The 11,533-nt window shown below is 47.4% G+C and overlaps 1 pseudogene across 1 annotated transcript in view; it reads right to left on the reverse strand.

Annotated features, from left to right (window-relative positions):
- LOC149333068 (uncharacterized) overlaps positions 1–5,261 on the reverse strand; it is a 51,199-nt pseudogene extending 45,938 nt beyond the window's left edge. The window contains exon 1 of the transcript XR_016285287.1: positions 4,829–5,261. The product of XR_016285287.1 is annotated as an uncharacterized LOC149333068 (transcript). The remainder of the gene's footprint in view (positions 1–4,828) is intronic.
- Positions 5,262–11,533: the final 6,272 nt, after the last annotated feature.

An 11,533-nucleotide genomic window follows, 5' to 3' on the forward strand; every position in this document is an offset into this window, starting at 1 on the left:
GTCCAATACTAAAGAGAACTAGCAGGACACCATAAATAAGAAGGGAATCCCTAGTGCATGGTAAATGCAGCTTTCCAGAGGCCTTCGTGCGCTTATCCAGCATATGAGCGCCACTTCTATCCCTGCAGCCAAACGAAGAGCATTCCCCATCACGGCACTGTTTTTTGAAACCGTCAGTTCAGCAGTGATAAAGAGCAGTCGGCCTTCCACCTCAAAGGAGCTAGTCTCACGGAACAAAAGCAGACCCCGTAACAAAACACACAAAAAAATTAGTCTTTTAAGCTTTTAGCATCGAGTTAAACAAGAAAATGCATCTCCTGCTACAGATCTAATAGTAAAGGTGTTCAATATTTCTGAACTTTTGCGAAAAAATTAAATGGTATATACATGCATATAAGCTAGTCACGGAAGGCACAATAGCTATAGACCTTTTTCAGTTTTAGCCTCGCTCCCAGCGCGCCGAACACCGCCATGTTGCTTTCCTCCTCTCTGGCTGGTTCGGAAAGGCGGTGTCCGTGCGTCCCGTGCGTTCTCTGCGGTTCTCCGTGTTTACTGTGTGCGGTTGCTTAGCTGTAGCAGCCCGATTTGGGTGTATGTGCGATTAAAGCTGAAACGAGGGCTTCGGGAAACCACCGCGCAGTCGTCTGCGGTTCAAACAACTACAGGAAGCGAAGGCGGCTTGAAGCGGAGCAGTGTGAAGAACAGAGAGAGCCACGGCGGCAGTGCGGTTGCGGGCTGTTTCAGCTACACATACCTTACACGCGAGCACCTACTACTGATCTCGCTAAGATATGTGTCGTCTGTGACCCTTGCAAAATCAAAACATAAGTAATAATTAGGGCAAATGATGCAGCAGCACTGCGGGTTACGTGAAACATTTCTGTTATAACTGCCGACGCTGGCGACTGATTATTAACGACAACGGCACAGTAAACTTAGCTATTTGACAGTACTTGAAAGCCATGATGCATTGCACAAATGCCACAGCTGTTTGCTTGCAGTAAATATCAATAAACCAGCAGGACTTAAAAAACTGAAGGCCGAAGCTTTGACGTGTCCACCTTGCGTCGTGACACCTCATGCTTTGACCAAATACTATTTTCAACTGACGTCATAATGCAAAGTGCCGATTGCTTAAAAAAAAAATGTGCCTATTAGAGACGTGCAATCAGCAGGCGCGCAGTGCGCACCCGACCACACGCACGCGCTTTTTCGCTCTTTCGGCATAAATCAGAGGCCGCACCCGAGACGGACCAAGCAGATACGCCCCTCAGGAACTGTCGCAGCAGGTGCACCAGTTTCGAGTGTATAAACTACATCGCGTTCAAAGGCCACATGCCTTTCTACTACATCTTTTTCCGAGTTTAACGAAATGTCAGACGACGCGAAGCTTCAAATCTAGTTTCCTCTGTTCCTGCGGCACTTTGCTTCGACGCGCGCGGCGCCGACGGATGCACTGGCGCTCCGAAGAGCTCGGCCACACACTCGCATGTTCACCCTGTAAGAGTGGACCACCCTACATTTGCACGCTTCACCAGTTATTTTACCGTTAGTACGAAGTAATCAAGAAATTTATGCAAAGCCAAAAGCCGCAACAGAATTCTGTGCGCTTATGCGCTCCAGCGGTGCCTTCTCCATGTAGCACTATACAGAAAGTACCATTTTTTAGGAGAGTGCAGAGGGAAAATGTAGTGAAAGACGCGGTCGAACGCAGTTTTAATCTGTTCGTGTCACCGGCGCAACGCAGAGCAGACCACTTGAGCGCTTGACAGCAACACTGCTGTGAGCTCGGACCGGAGCGGTTTTTCTTTTATAATTATAACTACAACATAAAAGCGCTCAGCAAGTTTCGTGCTCGCATTGATAAATTTCTTCATTATAGATACCAAAAAGCCGTTAAATTAATTGCGCACACTGGCGTAGCAGCGGGCCTCCAATGTCGATTTTCAGCACAACTTGCAGGGAAAAGTCCGCGTCGCCGCTCGCCGAAGCACGGGCCATTTTGTTCGCAGCTGCTCAGTGCATACAGTGTAACACTTTTCAGGTCAAAATCATGCAAAAATCAACACTCAGAATAGGCTGAACAGCGCGGCGAGTACTCGCTGCCTGTATTGCAGCGGCGGCCACTCAAGCCAACATGGCGGAGAAATCGGCCAGACGCAAGGCGGTGCTGCTGTCGAAAGATGGCCGCACGCACCTGAAAAAGGTCTATACAGGTAGAGGCAATTTGAAAGACAACCAGCAAGCCCCCTAAAAGATGCACTTTTGTGGCTGTTCTAAACACCAGTAGCATGCCCTGTCGTGCTTTTGTGGAGCCCCCTTTAGAAGGTCATGTGGCAGCCATGCATGTCAAGTTTCTTAAAATTCTAGGTACACCCAACCGAGCTTGCTGAGGGGGGGGGTTGCTTGCTGTTAGCTGTACATCTGCTTGGGACAAAAACTTTCACCATCCTTGCACCCACCGAAAAGTGAAAAGTCAAATGTGCCTTGTAGCAGTAGCACTAGTAGTTTAGGGTTAGCTGGGCAGTGGCAAGCAGTGCTGCCAACCTTAGGGATTTTTTCCTAGATCTAGAGAATTTGGACGTCATTTAGGGGGAAAGGGATTTTTGGTATAATCTAGGGAAATTTTGTTTGCCTGGAGTTTTTTTTCTCTCGCTCAAATTCGGAAGACAGTACAAGCTTTTCGTTGTTCTTGCTCTACAACTGACAGAGGCCCTCACAACACTGCTGTGCGCTCGATTAAAGCCCGTTTCACATGCAAGTGAAAATGCTTTGTTGCTGCGGCGCAAAAGCTTTTTAGAGCCATCGCGGCAGCTCCAGCAGTCAGAGCGGCGATGTTCCAACAAGTTAAAAATTTTTGGCCGCGCTGCGCTGCTCAATTTTCAGTCACTTGTAAGCGTGCGAACCAGCCCTTACACGGACGTAGTCGGACGTGTATGGTCCCTGACGTGGCCAGTGGCACCCACTGCTGTGATCTGGTGCGCCACCGCCTTCCCTCAACACGCACGACCTTTCCTCACACTGTATTTGGAGCTCGCTGCACGACGTGAAATTCCTATTTATTAAGCATATCTGCATGTTTGTTTTGATAACTAGGAAAGAACAAGGGCGCCATTTTTTTTATAAAACAGCTCCGTGTTGGAAATCTGAGATAGTCTAACTAAAGGAACAATTCCCAGTTCACTCGCCGCGGTGGCTCAGTGGTTATGGTGCTCGGCTGCTGACCCGAAAGACGCGGGTTCGATCCCGGCCGCGGCGGTCGAATTTCGATGGAGGCGAAATTCTAGAGGCCCGTGCACTGTGCGATGTCTGAGCACGTTAAAGAACCCCAGGTGGTCGAAATTATCCGGGGCCCTCCACTACGGCGTCTCTCATAGCCTTAGTCGCTTTGGGACGTTAAACCCCACAAAACCAAACCAATCAAACTGTTTACGTCAGCCAACCTCTAGAGAAATCGCAGCAAATGAACAAGCAGCTTTTATCTCGCAGTTTCTGTACAGTCCTCAAGCGACCTCCAGGCATTTTGTACGTGGTATCCTTCGGCTGAAGTCTAAACCAACTCAACATGAGGGAAAAAAAGTCAGTTAATTCCACATGCCGATGCATGTTCACTAATATCTTGCATACAGTGAAAAGAAAACATAAACGACATGGAGCGTTTAATTTAAAATTTCCAATGAGCGCTACGGTTTATCTTGTAGCTTCATTTAGAAGATCTTCATTTCAGATCCTTCATTTCAAATTAATTTGCTTACCAACGTTTCGTAGTAGGGTAGCTGCATGATAAAACTTGCTACTGAACTATGCATAAATATATATTTTTTCACAATTGAACACTATTTTTTGTATCTAGAGAAATGTAGGGATTTTTTGTTTGCCAATTTGGGAAGAAGTGGCTCTGGAGGTTGGCAGCACTGGTGGCAAGTGAGGCGACAATGTGCCACGTGCAACGTGTTAAAAGTTCGTTAATGTTTAAGCAAAGTAGTAGTTAAATGTGTGGAAGCAAAATGTGAGTTTAAATGGAATATGCATGTAGGTGCCCCACATCCTGCTGCTATACTGCTTTGCACACGGCTCCCAACACTGTCGACGAGTAACTGTGAGGGCCACTAATAATGTCTCCTGTTAGGCTCGTCAAAGACATCACTATCAGATGTTAGTAGTATGGGAGCAGAGTTTGAATCTTCCCGACAATATTTAGCCAGTTTTGCAGCGGTGCAACATCCAGCAGCACTAAGTACAGACACACCTGAGGTGAAGGAGCTCAACAAAAGGAGTTCAAACTGGCAGTGTACAAGGCAAAAATTTGCAACTGAACTCCTGCATGAAACAAGTACTTCAACCACTGACATGCACCGATGTTCTGAGGTTATGCAAGCGGAACAAACAATACAAGTAAGGCAAGGTAACAGGCGGCAAGTTTACAGTCTAGTGACAGAGAGACGTGCATGGGAAGCTACATTCACAATGACGATGAGTAGCTGTGCACCACCTAGAGAAACTTCATCATCCAAATCAACAGATAATAACTACAGTTGTTTATACGACGGTAGATAATGACCTAAGAGATGTTCACAATGCACAGTGAGCAAGCTTTGCTGAACGTAATCAGGATGGGTCTTTTTCAAGCCGAATCCTGGAATAGATTTAGCAAAATTCAGCCTAATTCTGTTAGGTCTCGCGGGAACCCGTGCGGCAAACATCGTACAATTTGCATTTGTACAAGCAGCATTCATAATAAAAGGTGAATAATGACGTCAGGAATAGGTAAGCATTGAGAAACATTGTCATCCAACTCCGCAGACAGCAGGTCTCAATGCATACGTACCAACACAAGCAAGTCAAGTTCCAGTACAGCCAGACTCCGGCAATGAGCGTGACCATTCCATGTCCTGCAAGAGCAAAAGCAGTCTTTAGCAGTGCCCAAAGCAGCCAGGGTTCGTTCTGGCCGTCAAATAGCAGGCGAAAGTAGCGCAAGCCGCCTCATGAGTTGATCGACAAATTTCACTTCTTCAGCTTAACGTCCTGTAGAATAGGGCGAGCGGCGCCTACGGCTCGCGTACGCATGGACGCTACAAGTACTGTACTACATGAAACGACAGGAAGTGTCACGGGAATTTCACACATAAACTGTCTGCAGAACACTTCGAGTAATACACACGGAAGAACAGTAACGGACGATGACGCACAACATCCCACATTGCGCTGCACACTGAGCGTTTTCGAACTGCCAGCACGCTCGAAACGCACGAACCGTCAAAAGCATGCCGGTTAAACAAACGTAAACAAAAGCAGCGACACTCTCGCAGCAAATTGTTTCGACTTTTTTTTTGTAAAATAAAACCATTTAAATACCTCTACTTAATAATGCACATTTAAAATACTTTACGTTTTAATTGTGAGTAGCAACGAGCGGTTTATCAGCCTTTCTTACGGACGCACTACTTTTGGCGGGCAGTTCAAATGCACCGAGTGTACAAAGTAATGTGCACGCGTTGTCTCACTGCGGAACACTTCTCAGAGCACTGCTGAGTGGCGTTGGGAGTGCCTTAAATGCGTCCTTTACGCTGTGAAATGTCTTTTCGGCGTCAGAGCTCTATGGAAGGCTATTAAATTGGCACACGCCAGCTCGAGCTGTACCAGCTGTGCCAGCTGAAAGAAAATAATTTCTTGCTTTTGAAAATCTACACTCCATATCTCCAGCACCCATTTCTCTCCGAACGAATTGATCACAGGAATATTCCAAAAAAAGGGGGGGATTCTGAAACCCCTCCCGAAGAGAGCGCATCAACTCGCTCAATCACTGCACTGTGTTGTCGTGAACACATATGTGCCAAATAATACACTTTTGCACCCAGCAGAGAACCCACAATCACGCATGAAAGTTGGCGAGCCCTTTCCGGCGACTTTTTCATGCTCGCACCCAAGGGCGTCCACAGAATTTTTTGCAGGGGGGGGCCCATTGGTTGTTGGCGCCGAAGGGGGGGGGGGGGGGGGGGGGGTTATGTTCGTAGCAAAAAGGCACTATTTGCGGAGTAAATTTATTTATTTATATATAAATAAAAATAAGTCAAATGCACACATGAAAGAAAAATTACAAACAGCAAATTAAAGCGTGGCTAGGAAAGATACATTGGAGTTTATCAACGAAGAAACAATTAAAATTAATAACAAATGCAAAAAGATACTGTCACATCGTGGAGAAGAGTGCTCAGTCTTGCTGCATACGGGTTCTGGACTCACCCGGATTGATGACCAGCACACAGCACAATATGGTCACAAACACGCAACTACAGTCACTCAGTCAGTCTTCCTTGAACAGCAACTGTAGACGCCTCTGATTTTTCTGGGCGAATTGCGTGATTACACGGGTGATAAATTCATTTCTTTGCTTCATTACACGCTCTCGGTGCACACTCATCACACACATTGATTGGAAAAACGGTTGAACGCGTACGTTGAAAACAGAAGATGACTATTTATACAACGAAAACTTATTTACAAGATAAATGCACGCTCGCAGCTTCATACACCTCGCTCCATCTTGCTCGCGCATCCGCACATTCGACCAACCGCACACACACAGCTCGCCGCTTTCTCGTCCGCTGTCTTGGTTGACAACCGGCCGCTAAAAACACCGAAGCACAAACACAGAGGCGCGCACACGTGCAAGGGCTTACTTCCGCGCGACTTCCAAGGGGAAGGGACACTCGCCACTCGGGTCGGAAAATTTGTTTTGTGTATTTTTATGGGGTTCAGAGCCCAAAAACGACTCAGGCTATGAGGGACGGAGTAGTACAGAGTTCCGGATAATGTCGACCACCTGGGTCTCTTTATCGTGCACTGACATCGCACAGTAGATGGGCGCTGTTGTGATTTGAGGCCCAGCCAGAGGTGACAGGCGAGCCAGGCAGGCGCCATCGGGCTACGTTGACCCAAGGCGCTGGTTTTGGGAGAAGGCGCAAGGAACGCTGGTGTGGGGGCGCCTCTGGAGACTGCGTCGGCGTGAACAAAAGCAGCTAATCCCCTTTGCCGAAGATTCTGAAAGCGGCGCTTCTACCGAACTGCGCTGTCCCGTGGATCGGAGGAGACAGCGAGCGGCGGCGGCGCCAACTCATCGCCCGCTTGCCCCTGAGCAGCCCGACAAAGCGGGGGCGGAACACGGCTGATTTGTCCTTCCCTCCTGAAGAATTCATCGGTGGCCGGCGTAACGAAGGCGAAAACAAGATGCCCTGTGCACTGTCTGCCTCCGTGTCGCTATCTGTCTAGAGATCAAAGGAACAGACACCCATCTCAAGACGGCTAGAAACACATGCTCGCCGGTGCCGCTGTATGTCTGCAACAGGTCGCCCTTGAACAGAGCTAACGATGGCGTGGTTTGAAAACGGCGTAAAGACGCGTGCCCGGACGCGGCATTTCGCAGATGTGACCCAAAGCGTGGAAGAGGGGCTGCTTTTACCCTTTTGGCTGATCGCACCACCGCCCCTGGCGTGCGGCCATCACTCACGGTTCGAGTGTGTGATTTTCCAGGGGGGTGCAGCCGCCCCCCCTTGCCTCCCCCCCCCCTCCAGACGCCCATGCTCGCACCACCTACTCCGTCGCGCGCTCCTGCGTATACCAGTTCAAAGATGGCTGTTGGTTAGATTCTTTCACACGTCAGGCAGCTATATACCATCCCAAGCAACCACAGATATCCGTCGTACGTCCGAGCCAGATCCTAACGTCCTGCGCCGAGATCGGACGTCCGTCGGACATACGAACGCAACTCGGCTTTGGATATCCTTTGCCGTACGTCGGTTGAAGGTACGGACTGTGTCCACTTTTGTATATCCGTATGAGAGACGAGGTGTACGTCCGAAGGATGTAAGGCAGAGTATTTTCCCAGGCCATGAGTACAGAGGTTTTTTTCCACAAAAAATTCGCGCCTTTCGTGTATGTATACTGTCGATACTATGCAGTTTGCTTTTTTAACCGCGAAAGACTTATTCCGCCAATCTGCTTTCAAGAAATTATTTGCATCAGTTGGAGGGTTTGACGCGAAGACGTTTCTAAATGGTGCGATTCCCTTCCTACCTTATGTGCAAGAGCCGCTAACGAGCAAAATTAATTTATGGGCAGAAGCAGTTCTTGCAGAAGTTTGCAGCAACTCAATTACTAGTTTTATATTTACAAAACTTCTACAAATTAGGGGAGTTGTGCCATATGTTCATCGTTTTGTTAGTTCAACTTGCCATTGAAACCATTTGTAAATTCAAAACTCCCGCGCATTCTGCTATCATCATCATCATAGACGTTAGTTTGCGGTCAGTCCAATCCAATCCATCAGTACGGCTCCGTGAGGTGGTTGTTGACTTGTTGCGTAGTGTTGTGCTGCTTTATAGCTCTGTTATTATTTGTTTATTTATTTATTTGCAAATACTGTTGGCCGTGAGGCCGTTACAGTGGTGGGGCGTGACACTTGAAAAGTAACATGTTTCGTCGATTATATAAAAATACAAAGTTCATCTTCATCTATACACTCATATTTCTTGCAGCGTAATGTGTTAATAAATATTAACTTGAAAAACAGTTATTTCACTCAGAAAAAGAAAAATAACAAAAACATTTCTACATTCCCGGCCTTCACCTTAGGCGACTTGATTATGCGTATGACACTGAAAAAACTTTTTAGTGCGAAATGGAGATAGCTTTTTCGAAAGTTGTTTATGTACTGGACTGTAAGAGAGATGCTGGTAAGTTATTCCATTCTGCTATCGTCCTCGGAAAATAAGAATTAGCATACACATTAATGCGTGGGTTCGGGGTTTGGTAACAGTATTCATTGCTTGCCCTGAGATGTGCAAGTTGTTTTCGGACCAAGTAATGGGAGCTATTGATATTGAAGGAATTTCTTGAGAGCTGAAATAATAATTTTAGTCTGGTCACTCGGCGACGTTCGGCTAGAGGTGGCAAATTGAGAAGACACGTACAGCATCTCTGTTACAGAATCAGTACGCGCATATCTGGACATGATGAATCGAGCTGCTCTTCTTTGCACACTTTCAAGTTTTTTTATTAAGCCACTTCCTACAGGATCCCATATAATGCAGGCGTATTCTAATGTTGGTCGTAGATAAGTTAAATAGGCAGCTAGCTTGGCAGACTAATTTTATATTGCCGGGCTTTGTTCGGTCTGTGGATGAAAGTAGTATACTTAAGCAATTCGAAAGATACGGGAAGTGCCTGAGGCTCCTCTGGAACGCTGCAATACCGTACTGCGTCGACCTTGGTTTAAAGAAGGCTTAGTGAAAATGTGGTTGCCTACGAAGGTATGTATCCAGTACAGTTCTTGGAACTTGTTTTTAGGACAATGCAGCATGATCATATAACATTCGTTCACAGTACAGAGGGAGCAGTAAGCGCGAGGAGATGGCTTCCACAAGTGTGTGCTGTTTTAACACTTTCGGGAGCCTACATCACACAGCTGCGGGAGCCCTCAACTCGCGCTGCTAATTCCCACTCCTCTTCAAAGTTGCGGGACGGAGTATTTTCGCATCGTGTTAATTTTTAAGGCATCGCTAGGTTCACTAGCTGTTCTTATAAAGAGAGTGACAACGCGCGATAGGCAGGTCATAGGGAGCACGTGTAGTTTGCAGTGGTTCGCAACGGAAGCTTTGCGGCTTTCTGTGCACAGTCGCGTACAGTGCTGCGCAGGTTAGTGAGAGCTGTTATTGCCTTATACTTATTGAGGTGTTTGTTAAAGTGCATTGTCTGTTATACTTGCAGCATTAAACAATTCTATGAATTGGTTCCAATGCTTTTACTTAGGCTGCTGCATTGTGCCATTTGTTTCACATGCCTGATGTTTGCCGCGTTCTTTTTTTTCAGAAATCCTGTGGGTGGCAAAATTATAGATGTGTGTCCGAAGCTTGCCACATTTTAAGAGTCACCTTTAAGAAATTTTCCGAATATAACCCATTGCTCTGCTGATATATCGCCAACCACAATAAAATATGCCTGCTGTGCATCAAATTGTTGTTCGTTTTATTGCATCGCGCGAAGTGAAAACAGCACGCGTGCACTATACCTATAGTAGGATGCAACTTAAAAAAAAACAGCAGTTGCTAACACTGGGCCGCGGTCCGCGGGGTCCTATATTACTCCGCAGGCCAATCGCAACAGTAAACGAAATCAGCTTTTGAATGTTTAACTATATCAAGCTTTCTATGTACCCAAAGTCTAGAGGTCACAATTCTTTTCTTGTGAGAAGCTTCTTGTTTAGGTAACAAGAAGCGTTTAAGCAGCGGACTACTTTTTTCTCGTGGAGGGATTTTGTGCGCGGAGGCTGAATGTGGGCGGAGCTTCACTGCAGACTTGTTGTATTCGACTATATATGCGAATATTCGATAAAGATCCGCCAATGGACGTGCTCAACTGGACGTCCGTCGGCGGGCGAGACGTATACCTTTGACTTCCTATGGGACGGCCGACGGACGTCTACCGGCTGTGTGCGGATGTTCAGCGGACGTACGGAACATCCGAAACAGACCTCTGTCGGCCGTCCGAAGGATATCGGTGGTTGCTTGAGATGGGCGGGTCAGGAAGCTCCGACCCCGGCTGTGGGGCCGGTGGAGGAGCGCCGACCTTGCAGCGTGCTAAAAGGGACGGTAAGGAAAGGCGCGAAGACGCTGAAATAAAGATTTACTTCATTTACTTTCATGTCTTAGTGACGTTTGAGGCAAGCGTAGCAGGGGGCGGCAGAAAGTGACGTGGGCGGATGAGATTAAGAAGTCTGTGGTGATACGGCGGCCGCAGCTGGCAAAGGAAAGGGTTAATTGAAGAGACATGGGAGAGGCCCTTGCCCTGCAGTGGGGGTAGTCAGGTTGATGATAATGATAAATCCCTTTTCAAATTCTCCTCTCCACGTGCGACGTAGCCACCTTTCCGACCAATCCGGAGCTTCGGCTGACGCCACGGATTTTCTTCTGTCGCTTAATACGGTACTCGGCCCCGCTCTGTAGTGTGTCTCAATGCGCACCCAACAGGCACTGAAACGGCACTGGACGTCCGCGGGACGTCCCGAACGTCCCCGGGCCGTCCCACGGAGTGTTGGTGCCCATTGGGCAGTGGGCGCTATTGTTCAGAGCAAAACGCCTTTGTGGACGAACTAAGCTAAAGGAGCTCAAAGAATCCAGGACACGACTATACGGGTGAGATATTTTTGTTTGCACCTGCATAGGCTGCCAGCTGAAAACTGAAACAGGTACTTCCGGTTGGATGTGACTGATGCATATCTTTGATCTCAAACGAGGCTCATCGCAACCAACGCTACATTCCTCGCAGTGAATCAAAAGGTCCCAGCAGTCAAGTCTAACTTTGTAGAGGATCCCGCGCGACTGGAAAAGAACCGGAGTTTGAGAGTTTTTGCAACATTTTCAAGCGGTTTAGCAACATACCACACTGGTGTTCATTAAGAAAACCTGCGCATTCCTATTCTCTCCACCAAGACTTAAAAAACACGTCAATCGTGAGCCACGAAGGACGCGACTCATGC

The sequence above is a fragment of the Amblyomma mixtum genome, chromosome 8 (assembly GCF_055824585.1).
Source record: "Amblyomma mixtum isolate Tamu chromosome 8, ASM5582458v1, whole genome shotgun sequence".
Lineage (NCBI taxonomy): Eukaryota > Metazoa > Arthropoda > Arachnida > Ixodida > Ixodidae > Amblyomma > Amblyomma mixtum.